The 18,310-nt window shown below is 38.6% G+C and overlaps 1 long non-coding RNA gene across 2 annotated transcripts; it reads right to left on the bottom strand.

Annotated features, from left to right (window-relative positions):
• Positions 1–10,807: 10,807 nt before the first annotated feature.
• Positions 10,808–15,239, bottom strand: LOC116506683. Of its 2 annotated transcripts, none has more exons than XR_004255063.1 (3): positions 15,019–15,239; positions 13,846–14,077; positions 10,808–10,988 (listed from the first exon to the last, which is right to left on the bottom strand). It is a non-coding gene; the product is annotated as an uncharacterized LOC116506683 (long non-coding RNA). The 2 variants fall into 2 exon arrangements; XR_004255062.1 differs by lacking the exon at positions 10,808–10,988 and adding an exon at positions 13,113–13,152.
• Positions 15,240–18,310: the final 3,071 nt, after the last annotated feature.

Below are 18,310 nucleotides of genomic sequence, written 5' to 3'. Positions count from 1 at the left end.
AGCAAAATGACCAATTGACTGGTCAATGTAGTGTGTTTGTGTATGTATGTATATATATTTGTGTTTGTGTTTGTGTGTGTTAACAATTTGGTGTAACAATCTACCAAAATATTATTAAAAACATAACCTTCATAAAGTGGTTAATATCCCTGATGAGGGATATTAAATCCTTCTTAAACCAGACATTCAATCAAAGGCCTACCTTAGTGCAACAAATGTTTCCTTCTGCATAACTTTTTTTTTAGTGTTTTCCTATTTAAAACAAGAATTTTTAGATTAAAAAACCACTTTGTAGCGTGCTCCACACTGGAAAAATGGCTTATTGTGTTAATGCAGAGCATAAACAACACAAATTCAATACCATTGGAAACAAACATAAAGGTTAAAATCACCCTGTTGTCAGACTCAGCACCTAGTGACAGTGGAGATACACCTGTATTATTTGCTTAGCAAATAAGCAAATGGAAATATATCTTTTATTAAAGGTGGCTCAGTGGCTAACACATAGCTTGTTGATCAGAAAGTTTGGCAGTTTGGTGGTTTGAGTCCCTAGCGCCGCATAATGGAACGCCCTATTACTTGTCCCAGCTTCTGCCAACCTAGCAGTTCGAAAGCACATAAAAATGCAAGTAGAAAAATAGGAACCACCTCTGGTGGGAAGGTAACAGCATTCTGTGTGCCTTTGGCATTTAGTCATGCCAGCCACATGTCCATGGAGATGTCTTCGGGGAGTGCTGGCTCTTTGGTATTGAAACAGAGATGAGCACTGCCCCCGTAGAGTTGGGAACAACTAGCACATATGTGTGAAGGCAGTGGTGGGTTCCTACCTGTTCGGACCAGTTAAGCTGAACTTGTAGTGGATTGATGATCTGAGTTGCTGGAACCGGCAGTGACCCAGATCTGCCATGCTCCCGAACTGGTTTTCTTATCCATCTTATTTTTTGCTTCTGTGCATGTGCAGAACAATTTTTATTATACTGCGCATGCGCGCACAGCATTCATCAAGCACGTGCACACGTGCTGCACACCCACGAGTGAACCAGCAGTAGTGACTGCCGTAACCCACCCCTGTGTGAGGGGAACCTTTACCTTTAGCTATCTATTATTAACTTCCCAGTCATGTCCAGCTCAGCCCTAAAAGTTTTGATGGCTTCCCATTCTTCTGCTAATCTAGTCTGACTCTGCTTAGCCAGCTCAGGAATGACCTCATTTATGACTGAACTCTTTCTTCACTGAAAACATCACTGCCAATATGAAATTGCTGTTATACGAATCTATGGTGAAGGAAGGGAAGGGATCGTTTATTCTTCCTTCATTTATTGAGATGTTTACTCTGATGGTACTTTAGTAATACCTTATGAAAATTATTATGCTTGCACAAAAAAGAGGGAAATGGATTAGAGCTGTGAAACTAAAGCTAGGGTTCCCACCAAAGTTGCCAAATGTATCCCTCCATGAATGTGGGGGGTAGCCGTCAATTGTAGCGAACTCCACACTAGAAAAATGGCTTATTGTGTTAAAGGCCTCTGCAGAACTGAAGGATTGGCTTTCACAAGATGGAACATTGGAATCCTGAAAGACATCATCACATCATCTTGTTTTTTGATATCTCCCCCTGATAAATCACTGCCTCTTTACCTCAAGAAATAGGTTGCTTTAATTTTGTTATTGTGCTTGGGTCCACTAGTAGATTAGATCCCACAAGTTAGGCTTTTTCTCCCTCTCCTCTTCAGAGTTAAGAGTACATGGGGCAAATGTATCTTGAGAAGAGATGGGCCTGGCTCCCCTTCCCTCTCCTGCCAATAGCAGCTGCTGTTCTGTATGCAGCAGGGGTGGGTTGCTAATCCTGTTCCAACCGGTTTGGTTGGAATGGGGCCGGCGGCGTCCTCGTGCATGCGCGCAGTTCACGCATGCGTCTTAGCACCTGCGCGATGCTCTAGCTGCTCGCGGAGACTCGCGCAGACGCTGTATGTGCCATGCGCCTGCGTGGAAGCGCAGAAGCCTTCAAAGACCGGTAAGGAGCGCGGGCGGGCGGGAGGGCCCTTCGCCGTTCCCGGAAGTTACTTACTTCCGGGTTCGCTGACCAACCGGTTCGCGGGGACTGCCGCGAACCAGTTGAAACCCACCCCTGGTATGCAGGCACTGCAGCTATTATTTAGTAATGATGCAAGAAACCTTGTCAGAAGAGCAATCTCTTAGCAAACTATGGTTCATGGAGTCTGTTATGTACTTGTGCGTCAGAAATGTGTTCAATAAAGCAAAGAAGAAAGGGTGTATGATGAACTGTGCCTGGCAATTTTTCAAAAGTTTTCCTACCTTATGAAAGAAGCTTCTGTTTTTCTGACTTATTCTCCAGGTGCTTGAGCATTTCTTTCAAATTTCTCTGGGACATTCGTGAGCTTATTATAATACTGGAGGTGGTAATAAGAAAGTTCATGTTTTCTGTTATATACTTTGCATCATTCTGTCTTCCTGGTATGGAAAAGCTCAAGTCTAGCATTCCCTTCCTTGCTGTCTAAATATTGATCATGCAGAAAAAAAAATCACACAGACCAACAACCTTGGCTACCTCATAACTTTAAAAAGTGGGGAATGCCCAAGTCCATCTTCGGGAATGTATTTATTGTGGTCTTTGTAAACTGCTTGCTCCACATGGGACACTCAGCAGTTAAAATACACATAAACATAAAACATTTTAAAAGCCCATAGCCACAATCACAGTAACTAGAAATATCTCAACAGCAAGGATCCCATACTTAAAAAAAAAAATTTCAATAATTACATTAAAATAACATAAAAATTATTCCGTAAAACTTTCCCAGTTTGTTTTGGCTACCTTTCTAATTACCAAAGGGAGTTGGTACAATCTATATGTTCATAGAGATGTACGGCATCTCTCCACAGAGATGGAATTTATACAAAAAAAAACATGGTGCCTTCATCATCACTTGATGACAAGGACTTTCAAACTACAGTTCATGATGAATCCATGGGATGGGTCAAGACAGGTCAACTTGAAAGAGGTAGTCCCATATATGTCATTAAGACCTTTCAAAATGAGAGCAGTTTGATTGTACTTTAATTCTTGGTCATTACCTAGCAATTACCCTAATACATTTGGAAAGAAAATAATTGATCCAAATGAATACAACCAGGTAGAAAAATAGAAGTTATCAGTTTGAGGAAGTGTAATGGCTCCTCTCCTAACTTAAGAAAGTAAAGACTCTTGAAACGGATTATTTCAAAAAGAACCTTTAATTAAGCAGAATGGAAACCATTAAAGGCAAAGCAACATCTGAAACCCTTTAGGCAATGCAAGTGGGATTAAACTGATAATGACCCCTCCCCTTTGTCCGAATGCAGATTCTGGCCAATACACAAGTGTGAAGATGTTTCCTTAACTCTTCTGCCCTAAGAGTCGAATAAAAGACATGTTCCCATGGCTATCTCTAGTTTGACATTAAAGTAAGTTATCCCTCATGACCACCATAAACATCCCTCCAGAGTGCTGGGACCTCCAGCCTTCTGGCGACAGGAAACCAGTTGTAAATTTCAGTTGTTACAGGTACTGCTAGTAATTTAACTCCAAGGCCCCGCTCCTCCCAATTGAATGGCAGTATCACATAAGGGATCTGACAAAGTTATCTGTTTCAATACAGGAGAATATTTGTAGCTCAAGGTTGAAATGAGTGGTCAATGGTGCTTTCTAAGTTTGGTTGTTCATATGTTCATACATATGTTGCTTTGAGTTTCTGAATGAAAGAGATAAATCTAATATATGAATTCTTTTAGTAATTGAAATCTCCATAGATATTGTATTATATCACTTGCAACCTGTTCCTGTTATTGCAATAAATGTATTTAGAAGAATATGGATTTAAAAAAATCAAGATGGTCTCCACATACAATACACTTTTAAGGGGATTTTTTAAATACTACCATCCCCTTACTGATGCCCCAAAGTAGCACATATTTTACATGTAGCAGGCTACCAGTTTACCTATTTCCTTATTATATTGGGTTGCTGTTACAACATCAACAAAGAAAGATTCCCCTTCAAATACTGACATTTTCTTGCTACTTAAATTATATTGCATGAGCAGTGTCTCACTCATCTGGGCTCTAGTAATAAACATAAATTAATTATGATCACTTTGGGCGAGAGAAAAATGGGGAAATTGTTGTATCCATGCCTCTCCTGGCACAAAAGTTGGCTTTCCTTGACTGGCTAGACTAGGTAGTAGCCACATTCTTCTCAGTTCAATATCCATTATGGAGGGAGTATGGATGTATTTGGGTCAGGATGTACTAGTTTCATAAGCAGTTTTACATAAGATAATGGGGAAGATAGTGTAGAAGATGACAAGGAAGGGAGAGGTCAAGCATGTCAACAGGCTTGACTCCCTACATGTCCACAAGAGATCTAATCCAGTACATCTTGAATTCAATTTACTTTCACTGTTAGTAGCTTAGATTCTTGCAGAGTGTTAACATGAAATAAACCTGTAGTGATTTGAACCAACTTGTTTTCTGATTTCTTGTGTCTGACTAGAGACAGAGACAGGCAGACATGCTTTTGGCCAACTGATACACTACATCCAGAAGCTACGTAGTTTGGTTTACAGGTTGTCCCTGTCAGGCTTGCATTTATATTCCTTTTCAATCTGAGGTGGAAAAGATTGTAGACTCTAGGTTGAATAGGGGTTGCTTGCAGTATTTAGTGCAATGGAAGGGTTACCCTTTGTCTGAAGCCACTTGGGTGAAAAGTTGGAACTTAAAAGTGGAAAAGTTAGTAGAACAATTCCACGAGAAGTTTCCCGATAAGCCAAAGGGCCCCCTAGGGGGGGAAAGTAGGTGGTTAATTTTTTTTTATGTTAACTTTTATGTTATTCTCTTTTCAAAAAGCGTTTTTCTTCTGAGGAGAGGCCGCCTGTCAGGCCTGCATTTATATTCCTTTTAGAATTTTGGCCTGCCACACTTTCTCTTATTTCATTATGCTGTTTCTTTAAGTATAGTCGATGGGAGGGGGAATAGAAGGAGTAGGATTGTGGAATGTATTGTTTTTCATTCTTTACTAGAAGCCAAGGTCATCCTTTGACTCCGCACTTTCACACCTCACCGGAAGCAGCTGGGTGGAGACGCCAGCGTGGAAGAAGAAGATTGGACCATGTGATGGACTGTGGGTGTGGGGACAAGATCATGAACTTTTAACTGGGTGGGATTCTGATGTAACTTCCAGAGTTGGAATCCCACAGCACGATGCCAACATGCCTGCCTTATTAAATTGGAACTTTAAGCATAGTTTTGCCTTCGACTCTGATTTAATTCTGCATGGTATTTAGAACGCTGACACTCCCTTTATGGCCTAATATATTGCAACGAACAAATGTCACTAAACTCTCTTCTTAATTAGGAAGTGAGGCAGCATACTTTACCCATATGACTTTCAGTGTACCCACCCCTGCACCAACACATTACTTCTACTATATTCTTTCTCCCCTTTGAAGCGTGCCTATTTTGCACAACAGATGTGCAAAGATGTCTGAATCTATCTGCACATATGAACAAACAATTCAATTCTCTTGTGTCAGTTCTGTGTATGGGTAGGTCCGGTATTCTTTCATAGAACCATTTTCAATAAAAAGAACATGACATGAATGAAAAGGGAGGAATTGATGTCTTTCTACTAGATCTTGTATTCCTCCTACAGCTGGTACATATTGAAGATCAGACACAATGCAGGAGGGAAATCATTAGCCATTAAAGGTCTGTTGTAAACAGCTTTCTGAAAAGTCTCTAGGACCATCAAAAAGTGAAAGGAATTTGAACTGGAAAGAAAACCAGTTAATTCAACTTACAGCTCTGAAAGATGTAGGCTTATACAGAAAAGCTTCCTCTGAAGGAAATAAGATGCTCCACCTCATAAAGGGTTAATCTTCCTCAATCCATAACCACATCATAAAGCATGTGATCTCTGGGCATCCATTGTACATTTGCAGAAACTACTTTGGTTGATTTCCCTGTATAGAGCTGTTCAGCACATGCTTTTCCTTCAAGGAACTGCTACACTTGAAATATACTAAAACAGCCTATCAGACTCACCCCAGTCCTAGACTGGGTTGGCAGTCTAACCACTTGATTCATTCTCATTCTCATTTTCTCTCTCTCTTTCACCTCTCCCCCTCTCCCCTCAGGAAAAGATACACCTCATGTTGTCCTATTCACTTCTAATCTAGATGCCCCTTTCAGATCAAAGGGGCAGAAAACAAGCCTCCCTCAACAGAACAGTCCATCATAGATTTTAACAGCTGTGGAAAAGGTCAGAGGACCAGGGACCATAGCATTTACCTCAAGCCTTGTCTGAATGCTGTGAATATTTTACACCATGCCTCAGTTTGATAGACATGGTTCCTGTAAATGCAGAATTGGACAGACTGTGAGCTGACATCTCTAAGCATCAGACAGAACAAAAGAAAGACAGATTTATAGGCAGAATAAGATTGCTGATCCATAACCTGAAATTTAAAAATGTGTGACATGAAATCTATTTGAGAAATAATCTGCCAGAGAGAAGTAGTCACACACCTTTTGGAAATTCAGCTCCCTCTTTAGGAGCAGTTTTCTTGTTCTTTCAGACAGTCTTAAATTCAATCAGTTAAGAGCTAAAATGTGGCTTAATTTTGAAATGCTAAAATGAGGGTGCCATCTCCTGGACACATGTTAAGTGCAAACCCAGCAGCCTTACACTGTTCATGTAACAAAAGTAGGATTCAGGAAATGGACATTTAGAGTGGAGGATCTGTAGGTCTATTTAATTGGTTTTATGAATGAGGAGCTATAAGCCTGAATTTAAAGCTGTAGATGAGGAAAAGGTGTCATGTTGTACATTCTTCATTTCAAATCATACAGTACTCAATCCTGTCATTTGTGCTAGTAACTGCTGTGAATGCTTTTGTTTTTTATACCAGTCATCATTGGAATAAATTGATTCCAAAGGGATTTAAATGTACCTAACTCTCTGTAGCAAAAGAGTTTCAGCGCTAGTGCCTTAACTACTACACCAAACTGGCTCTACTAAAAAAACAGGAAATATGAAAAACAGAAAATGAAAGAGTATCATGGGATAGAAATTCAATAAGAATTTTGTAATAACAAAAGTCCATAATTCACTTTAATTTTCAATCCGACTTTTCAATATAATCAAGAAATATTTGCTAAAATTTACTAATTAAGTATCAATAGCACTTAAGGCTTATATAATGCCCCCATAGTACTTTACAACACACTCTGGGTGGTTTACAATGTCAGCATATTGCCACCAACAATCTAGATTCTCATTTTACTGACCTCAGAAGGATGGGATGGCTCTTTGAGTCCTATCCTGGTCAAACTCTAGGCTGTGGACAGAAGTTGCCTGCAATACTGTATGTTAACCATTATACCACCTGGGCTCAGTGCTGATTGAAATTGCAATCTTATTGATTTCAGTTGAATTCTCTACTTAAATCTGTTAAGAATGGTAGTCTTTCAATTTATGGTAAATGGCTAACTTAACCAGGACTTTTTCTGAGGGATATTCAAATTAATAATGGAATAACTTTTCCTCTGAAGTCCAGAAAATGGCCAGCTAAATTCAAGTGGAGCAGATTATATACATACATACATACATACATACATACATACATACATACATACACACACATACATACATACATACATACATATATATATGCACGCACACACACACGTATATGTGTATGTATGTATGTGTGTGTGTATGTGTGTGTGTGTATGTATGTATGTGTATATATATACTGGGCTGAGAGTCGAAGCATCAGTAAATGCAGACCAAGCTGGTTTCACTACAAAGGCCACGTTTTTCAACAGCAGAATAGAACAATGAAACTCTCAAATGGTAGGAACAGTACTTTCTTTAAAATCGTTCATGAGATGTTTCACTTAGAACATTCACAATGACAATTCTGAAGTTTGAACATCCTTGAAGTGAAAACATTTTTCATACTTCCTAAAACAAGTATTTTCAATATCTGCATGCTTTTTACTTACTATAAAGAACTTGGGTTTAATTTCCCAGCATGTTGATGACTTACCTTATGGCTTCTAACTGTCTAGATTCTGTAAATCTTTGACTGTACACCAGGAGGGTCAAACTCACAGCCCGCGAGCCAGATACGTCCCACACTGGCCATGCCCACCCTGGTTTAGCGATGTCATGTGATGTGATGTGAGTTTGACACCCCTGCTGTACACAGCCTAGTGCGTTCATTTGCAGTCAAAGACTTCATTTGAGTGTGAGATTGTGCAGACATAAGAGCAACTTGTTTCTTTCAATGTTGCTTCATCCATTTCAATATCAAGAACTTTCTTTCTTGGATAGAATATTTGGTGTATGCACATTGAAAGGCTCACTGATTATACTTTTCACTTTCTTATGTATTTGAAGCTGCTTCTGGATTTTTATTTTTGTAATGTTTCAAAATCAGGGACTTTAATGTTAGTATTTGGCTTGCATTTGGATTCTTCACTTTGTTTAAAAGTTTTGCTGTCTGGCCTAATGGCACCTTTATTTCCTAATCTGCTATTAGAAAGCAATAAATTACGTAGATAATGTTCAGATCTAACTTAAATTTTAATAGTTTTTAATTTTAATCTCTACAAAGTTCTTCCTTTAATTTCTCTCTCATTTCTGAACTGGGAAACATTTATTCCCTAAATAAAGAATCCATCTCACTATAAATCACAAGAATGCAATTCTGGCTGGTATAATTTTAAAAACTGTTTCACAATTAATGACACATTAAAACAAACACTGGTTCTTACAAGCAAAACAAAACAGAACCTAAATTTAGAAAAAATAATAATAATAACAGCAATAACAGTAGACTTATATACCGCTTCATAGGGCTTTCAGCCCTCTCTAAGCGGTTTACAGAGTCAGCATATTGCCCCCAACAACAATCCGGGTCCTCATTTTACCCACCTCAGAAGGATGGAAGGCTGAGTCAACCCTGAGCCGGTGAGATTTGAACCGCTGAACTGCTGATCTAGCAGTCAGCCTGCAGTGCTGCATTTAACCACTGCGCCACCTTGGCTCTTGATCTATAATAATGATCTATTACCGGTATTAAAAAGAAAAACCAAGAAAAACATTTTCAATCTCCTGGGAGTTCTTTCCTGTACCTGGATATAACACAGATTAAGGCCATTATCTACAAGAACAAAGATGTTGAGAGACCAGAAGTGCCACGATGGGAACAGCTGGGAAATAGCAGAACTCTGATGGTCTCCACGAACATCCAGCTGGACACTCACTGTGAGGGACCCTTGGGTCGGAGCCTGTTCTGGAGGAACAGGTGGAAAAAAAGAGACATCTTGCAGACCAAAGAGGAACCAGCAAGTTCCTTGAAAGGTCCAAGATAAAGCTCTTCAAACCAGCAGGGACAGCAGCTTTAATGGCCGCTTTAAAGTCAGGGCATCCGGACCAAGTCATATGAGCAGGAAAGGTGCTGGAACAAAGAGCTGGGTGAAAGAGCAATCAACCCAAGGTAAAGAAACTTTTAATTTGGATTAAAGAGAGACCCAGAGCAGAATTTAGCAGCTATTTTGACAGACGGGGGATTTAAACAGAGGGGGGGGGGGCAGTGACAAAAACAGAAAGCCTTAAGATTTTCATCCTAAAAATTTGGCCCTGGAAACATTAACAATAAAAGCACTGGGGGGGGGGCGTCATTTCTTTCTTTTGCTACCTGTTCGTGTTCTTTGGAATAAAACGGATTTTTGACAGCTAGAACACATTGCCTTAAACTGAGAGGGAGACATCTAGTGGTGAAAAGAAAATACTACAAGAACTAACAGAAGAAGAAACCACATCTATTTGACCTTGAATGTAACAAAAAAGATACTTTTAAGCTGTGAGAATCAACAAGGATTTGTTTTTGCAAGCCTGTTTTGGACTGGACTGTTTTGGTGGAAGATAAAAAACAAATAAAAAGTGGAAGTGGACTTAGAAATTTGAACTAAGAAAAAAGAATTCTAAGCCTTAAGTGATATAATAAAAGTTTTAAAAACGTGTTAAATTAATTAAACAGATAATATGGAAGTGTGGATGTATAACGAAATACTTGATGTTAAAAAGTGCGTGTGAAATGCTAAATGGGAAAGAAACAGTGGAAACTCAGGAAAAAAATGGTTTAATAATCACTAATACAAATTTTCAAGATAACACCAAGTTAATCATTCCAAGCAAAAATATTTTTTTGCTAATGATGGGATTTGGCTAGTCAGTCAATTAATTTCATTCACATTGATTATGTCAGTGAAAATTATAAGCTTTCTTTCTATCCAGATGTCAGAACATAAGTCGTGGCACTTGGGTCATATCACATGTGTTAACTTAGACTGACAGAACATGAACACAACCGCAAGCTAAGTAAGTGTCAGCGTTCCAAATATCCAGAATTTAATCAGAGTCCAAGGCATAGCTTTCATCAAAATTCCAATTTAATGAGAGACATATTGGTACATTTGTGGGAAACCCGAATTTGAAAGCTTCCTGGGGTTCCCACCCAGTTGAAAGTTCATGATCTTGTCCCCACACCCACAAGTCCATCACATGGTTCAATCTTCCTCTGGCACACTGGCATTTCCATCCATCTAGTTCCGGTCAGGTGCAGAGGTGTGGAGACAAAGAATGACCTTGGGCTTCTAGAAAGGAATGTTTTATTTTGACAACACATTCTACAATTCTCCTCCTTACTATTCCCCTTCTCAATTACGCCACTAATGAAACAGCATAGTAAAGAAAATGTGTGTGTGTGGCAAGCCAAAATCCTAAACGGAATATGACTGCAGGCCTGACAGTAAGTGTCTAACGCAGTGATTCTATAAAGGAGCCAAGTTCCAAACTTAGGGTAGTGTACTAGTTAAGAGTACTGCCTCTTCCTTTAGTCATTTCTTTGAGTGTTCACCTGTAAAAAAAAAAATGAGGACAGAACATATTAGGTAGAATGATATCAGTGTATAATTTGTCAGCCTTCATTCTCCATATAATATGCTAAATTTTCACAATTATATTTACAAAATACATTTTCACTTACATTCAATTATATTATGGAAGAAACTCTCATTTTGATTTTACAAATTTACAAAAATTGGACAAAAAGGACACTGGAGCAATTGGAAGAATGTTAAACACCTTTTCAAATGTCTATGCTAAAATATAATCATGCAGTTTCTAATTTTCTCATCACATGCTGTACCTATCAGCCAATATTTTGTGTGTATGTATGTAATTTCTCAACATAAGAAGCTCATTTTAATTCTGCTTAGAACTGCAAACCAAAACAAGTATTTAATACTTGGGGAGTGACTTCTTTTTAAAGAGAGATAGCAATAGCAATAGCAATAGCAGTAGACTTATATACCGCTTCATAGGCCTTTCAGGCCTCTCTAAGCGGTTTACAGAGAGTCAGCATATTGCCCCCAACAATCTGGGTCCTCATTTTACCCACCTCGGAAGGATGGAAGGCTGAGTCAACCTTGAGCCGGTGAGATTTGAACCGCTGACCTGCTGATCTAGCAGTAGCCTGCAGTGCTGCATTTAACCACTGCACCACCTTGGCTCTCAGATCACTGAGCTTAAGGGTCATTGTTAGATGTTTCAACTAAAGGAATTTTTAAAATTAAAAAAATAAATGCTTTGACAAATATTTCCCATATTTAGAATATAGTTTTGGAAGTAACAAAATTATATTAACTTTAATTGCAGAAATGGTTAGGGATTCTGTTTATATAGACAAATATAAAGAAAAAGTACAGCCCAAGTAGGTTTAGCCTAGCTTTCCCCGAGCCTTTTTGCAGGAGATAAAAGCTTATTAAGCCTGTTTTATTACCAAGAAGAGGATGGAGAATCACACCCCTTTATTAAATTATGCAAATGTGGGGGCTATAGAAAAAAGATCAATGGGCTAGATCATAGGTGTCAACCTTGCAGCATCACGTTGCTATCATGTGACATATCATGACATTTTTCCCTTCGTGAAGCTGGGACGGGTGTGGCCTGCTCGTGATGCATCCGGCCCATGGGTCACCAGTTTGATACCCGTGGGCTAGATAGAGGTCAAAACTTGCTCACTTTTGTTTATTAAAATAATGTAGAAATAACATTCTAAATAACATTCAGGGTTGGACATACCAATTACTGTCTCTAGCTATGTGACTGCCATGTTCACTGACATATCTAAAACTCAAAGAAGGAATTATTTCAGCAGGAAGAAGCTCTCAGCCAGCTTTATCTATGCTCAGAAACTGTCCCTTCTGCCGGTGTGGGTGGGGTAGGCCAATCGCTTTGGGGTGAGCAGTTCCTGGACCCATGCCATGAGAGGTTTTAATGTGATAACCAACACCTTGAATAGAACCCAGAAGCAAACATACTTAGTAATGCTATATATTTTAATTAGTTCACTAGGGAAAGGACTATTGAAGGGGCTAATGTTAAAAAAAATCCCTTCCCCCGTTTTCTATTCCCATTAAATTATGCATAATTCAATATTTCTTTTCTAATGAAATATCCCTTCTCAAAATAAGACCACTTTAATGAAGAGCATTTTAATTCAAAAGGAATTAGTGTGGCTGCACCAATATATGGTATACTAACACTGCACACACTTGACTAAGCTATTGTAGAGTGACTAAGCCTCAGTCTTCCCCTTGCATTATAATTATAAGCAAGCACAACTCCAACTTCTCCCCCATCAAGGTTGATGGCAATGTCAATGATTCCCAGTCAGTGATTCATGTTGGCCAGATAGGATTGATAATCATCAGAAGCAGCTTCAGATGGTCAATAGGTAATGGTGGGATTCAAATTTTTTTACTCCCAGTTCGGTGGGCATGGCATGGCTTTATAGGTGTGGCTTTGTGGGCATCGTAGGGGAAGGATAGTGAAAAATCCCCAATCCCTCCCTACCCCACTAACCTGCTTTCCAGCTCCATTCCCCTGTTCAGGGCAACAAAAGATCATCAGCTGGGAGGCAGCAGGGGCGGAGCCAGCCTATTTGCCAGTTTTTTGAACTACTCAAAATTTCCACTACCGGTTCTCCAGAATCTGTCAGAACTGGCTGAAGACCACCTCTGCCAATAGGACAGACATACGAAAATTATGAACAGCAACTATTGTAAAACAACAGCTGAGTTATATTGAAACATTGCCATCCTGTTCCTTTATGCATTTTATTTTCATATATGAAATGTGCAAATTGCATTACAGGTCAAGCTAGAATGTTTTTGACTTCAACAGAACCATGGGCAAAAAACAGCCTTCTTAGTTGAAATGCCAATTGCAAAAATTGTATGTATATTAGAAAGAAGCATCAGGACAAAAGCCAGAGACATGTACTTAAGTTGCTATTATGCTGCTTATGGGATCTGTTGAAGTGAACTGCTTTTTTGCTCTTCATTTAGACATGCTACAAAAAGCAAATTAAGTCACAATTTCCATTATGGGAATTTTTAAAATATTTCAATTAAATTGCCACTTGCTAAAATGTCCAATATTCTAAGATAATAGCAAAAAAGGGATATTATTTCACTTATGTTTCTAAATTGGATCAGCCTTTGAAAAATAAACAGTATTACAAACATCTCTGCATCTCTGCAATTTACTACTGTAATTTCAAAAGCAATTCTTTGAGTTATGCATAATGCAATAAACAACTTGAAACAATAGTATCAGTGAACTCCAAAATGGCAGAATTTTACAAAACTTTACAAAATAATGTGTAATAATGTGATACATCATTTACTTTATTGCCCTTTGTAGATTACCTTTCTGACATTAATGCCAACAGTTTTCTCTTCTTGCGCATATCTGTCCCAGCTCTGTAACAGTATCAATCAGATTAAGGCCTGCATTTAAGGCGGGGTGAATGGCATAATTCCCAGAGCCTCTCCATAAGCAGGAACGCAAAAAGATTCCATGCCACTTAAACCACGTGACTATTCATTCAAGTGTAATGCCAAGTCTATTTCTGGTGCTCCACCATCTGAAATTAGCTCTCTGAAATTGAAATTAAAATACAGCTTGAAATGTAGTTTAAAAGCAGGAATGTTGGAATATTACTTCTGAAAACACATATAAGCATTTAACAACTTCATATCAGTTTCCAATGGATCTACACACAGGAGCTCAATTACAATTAAGCCTCTACAAAGTATTTGAAAGTACACTACTGCAAGTGAGGCCTTGCAGAAAATAATAATAAAAGGTGCACCTTCAAGAAAATTTGACATGGCTGTATCAAAGGATTCCTTTTGAGTGTCTGAACATGCAGAGTTCTTTAGTTTTGGTTCAGCAGAAATGCTGTATATAAATGCACCTGAAGATGATTGGTAAAAGCCTCTGAAGTAGTTCATCAAGCCTTCCTGAGAATACAGGTAATCTTCGACTTAAGACCACAATTGAGCACAGAATTTATGTTGCCAAGTGAGAAATCACAGCAATTGTTAAATTTGTAACACGGTTAAGTGATTCTGGCTTCCCCATTGACTTGTCAGAAGATCACAAAAAGGGATCATATGACTCTAGGATTCTGCAACCATCACAAATATGAACAACTTGCCAAGCAAATCATGTGGCTGGGGTTGCTGTAACAGTGATAAGTGTGAAAAATTGTCATAAGTCTCTTTTTTCAGTGCCGTTGTAACTGAACAATCACTAAATGAACTGTTCTGCAGTCTTATTATAAGCACAAACCACACACACACACCAAACTCAAAACTTAATGCTGCCCGACCCTCTTTTATCTTCAACAAGACTCTGAAAGAACCTCAGTTCATTCCAACAAAAGAAGCGGAGGGCCGAGGGGTGTGGTCTGGATGCTTTAGGGACCGGGAGCCCCTGCCCGAGCCCGCCAGATGTTAACGGAGGATCCATTCATCCTCCCCTCTACCCCCTCCATCCTTCCCCTTATAAAGACAACGGGGTGTCCCATCCATCACCTTTCCCCGCAGAAATGTTGCTGAAGCGGATCTGAGCCGGTTTATCTTTATCCTGCTAAGAACTGCGATTGCCGCCAGAGTTGCTGTTCCCTGTGGCCGCATTCAGAAAGGCCCCTTTTGTGCTTGCGTTCTCCGGCATGTCTGCGGCCGAATGCCCGCTCAGTCCTCCGATGGAGATGGATTCTTTTCTCCCCAGTCCTAGAACCTGCGCCACCATTTGGGAGAAGAAAGGTCCTTACACGGTTCCTCAGGCTGTCGCTGAGAATGACGCTACATACAGGGCTGTCTTTGTAAGCGCCTGATTTTCAATAAACAGAGGAAAGCATGGACGCTTTTTCAAGTAGTGACCTCCGAGAAAGGAAAGAATGAATTTGGCTTGTGTACATAAATGTCTTCCAGAGGCTGAAGCTGAACTATTTTAAGCATACCAAAAATAATACCAAACAGCGAATAAGAACAGCGAATAAGGCATCAAAAGCCATAGGCTGATCCTATTGGCTGTTCAGAGAAGCTTCAAGATTTAAGCAGCATACAGGTTGATCAATAAAGACATAATTCTTTTTTTTTTTTTTTTAAAGGTCACACTTAATTGCCCAACAGTCTCAATGCTGAATTCTCTTTTGGTGCTGAATACAATTGGAAACGTTAATTACCACAAAATGAAAGAGCCTTGCTAAAAGTAAGGAGAATATTCATAAGGAATAGTGGAAACTAAATTATTGAATATATATTTATGAATAAAACAGTCATAAATTAAATAGGCAAATTCAAATTAGATTGCAAGGCACAAAATAAATAAGGATAAATAAAATCCATACCTTTATTCTGCAATTCTATTTTCTTTTTCTTGAAAATAATACTAGTACAAAATGAGTAGAATTTTAAAGTAAATCTCCATAAAAATACATCCTTTTTTTAAAGAAATCAGTCTTAACTTTTCAAATATGGAGAATACCGTTAAAAGTAACAAATGTTGCATAAATATGGCAAGTAAATCATTACTACTGGAAGATTTCTGTATGTCAAAAATTCTTAACTGTAAAACATCTTTATCAAATTTATATTTTACTGGGCTGAAAAATGACTTGTTTCAGTATTGATAACATCTTTACAACATTAGATGCTGTGTAAACACTGAAAATGGCAACACTGACTTTTCTTTTGCAATTAATGTAAGGCACGGTTGTGTCCTATGCCCATTTTTATTTCTGATTATCATGGACTCTACCATAAAAAAGGCAATGAATAAGTTGGTCCAAAGATGCTCTTTTCAAGAGGCAACTGGATTTTCTGGTTTTTCTTTGAAAACATTTCACTTCTCATCCAAGAAGTTTCTTCAGCCTTTTGAAAAAAGCACTTTTGGGACAACCATGACCTGGATGACTGAGAATCAAAGAATCATAAACAATGAATAAGTTGGGGTTTTTGCATTCCGTGGAATAAACAAGGCAAATTGTCTGACCTATATTTTGCTGATGACATAGCTTTACTTGCAAATGAGTCACAGCTGAAAGTTATGACACTGGCACTTGAAGCAAGGCAAGTAAAGTGGGCTTAGAATTAGTGAAGACAAGACCAAACTGACGCAAGTTGGCAATGTTCAAGACAACGCTCTGGTAACTTTAGGAGATCAGGAATGGTCTTGTGGAATTTGTGGAACAATTCAACTATCTTGGTAGTATCGTGGATATAGATGGGGGAACAGAAGGAGATATGAATGCCAGACAAGTAAAGCAACTGTTGTTTTCCAAAAAATGGTTTCAATATGGACCAGGTCCGCTATAAACACACCAACAAATACCAGATTATTTAATGCCATTGTCATACTGACTACCATCTATGCCAGTGAGATCTGGAAATCCACAACAAGAATTATTCATAAGATCAATGTCTTCTAATAATGTTGCCTCAGAAGGATTCTTTGTATCTCATATCAGGACTATGTAACAAACAAGGACATTATACAATGAAGTAATTCCTAAAGACTCAGATAGTGACAGAATGAAGAATGAATTTTGCTGGACATGTTCTCCTCATGGGTAAGCAAAAAATGCAATCAACTGGATACCACCAGATGGCTGGAGAAAAAGAGGAAAGCCAAAGACAGCCTGGCACCAAACATTTCAGGAACATCTGAAAAATTTCAACCTTAAATGGAAGGATGCAAAGATTGTAGTTGAGTACTGCAAATTGTGGAGTACACTTGTAGTCCAATATACTTAGCACAGGATATGATGATAGGAGGACATGATGATGGTGAGTAAAATGAGGCTCATGGGTTTCAATAGTAGTCACAGTGGGGGCAGCAGAACTGCTGGGTGCAGCATATGTGAAGAAGTACACAAAAGCTCTTGCTGCCTGCTTGTTTTCCTTGTAGAGTGCTGGTTCAGTTCAGAATGTTTATAGCTATATCTACCAATCAGTGCCTTCCTGATACACCTTCCCAAGCACGCCTTTGATAGAGGAAGCAAAGCCCAATTTTTTTGTGCATACGGGAGCACATCCAGCCCAATCTCTAGAGTTGAGGTTACTATCTGCTCTGTTATATATCTCCTGTGCTCTTATAAAGATTTCTGCCTCCAATCAAACTTAATACATTCTCCCAATTGGTATTCCGAAGTGTGCTTTCATTCTTCTCTGCTACTAGACAGAGGTTCTTGTAGAAAAGCGGAAGAGCAGTGAGTCTAACTGAAGAATGGCTGTAGGAAAGAAGGAGGGAAGACCAGTTCAGATGTGTCTGATATGTTGTTTTCTATCACATAACATTCACACATCTATAAAGAGTCATATGAGAAGAAAGGAAAGGGAATGTGACAGATGCTTGATCTCATTTATCCTTGCTGCTGCTGTTATTAGATAAATAGATCAACTATAATGTCACTGTAGCATTTTTCACTTTTTTCCCAGATGCCTTTCATGAATTTCAGTTACCATAGAAGAGAAAGATAGGAAACATTTTATATGAAAGAAGAAACAACTACTATTGGCTGATTTCAGAAACACTAAGCAGGGATTCATTTAGTTTGTAATTTGGTAAAAAAATTACAAAGTTATATAATAGGCTGAGAATTTTTTTAAAATGGAAAAAGGCAATAGAAAAAACTTGTGTATTGCTTCTACTTTTCTGTTTCACTATCAAGTATCTTGAGGGGCATTCTACTTTAAAAACTGATATAAGTCTGTGAAGATTTGAATTGGAAATTGTTTTCAAAAGCAGTGTCATCAATTTGATGAATTGATTCCATTTCCAAAGGAATCTCTGAAACAAATTCAAATATCAGAGTGAAATTTG

Source organism: Thamnophis elegans, chromosome 3 (assembly GCF_009769535.1).
Source record: "Thamnophis elegans isolate rThaEle1 chromosome 3, rThaEle1.pri, whole genome shotgun sequence".
NCBI classification, from domain to species: Eukaryota; Metazoa; Chordata; class Lepidosauria; order Squamata; family Colubridae; genus Thamnophis; species Thamnophis elegans.
The sequence above is the reverse complement of the archived record's forward strand: the minus strand, read 5'-3'. Positions and strand labels throughout refer to the sequence as shown.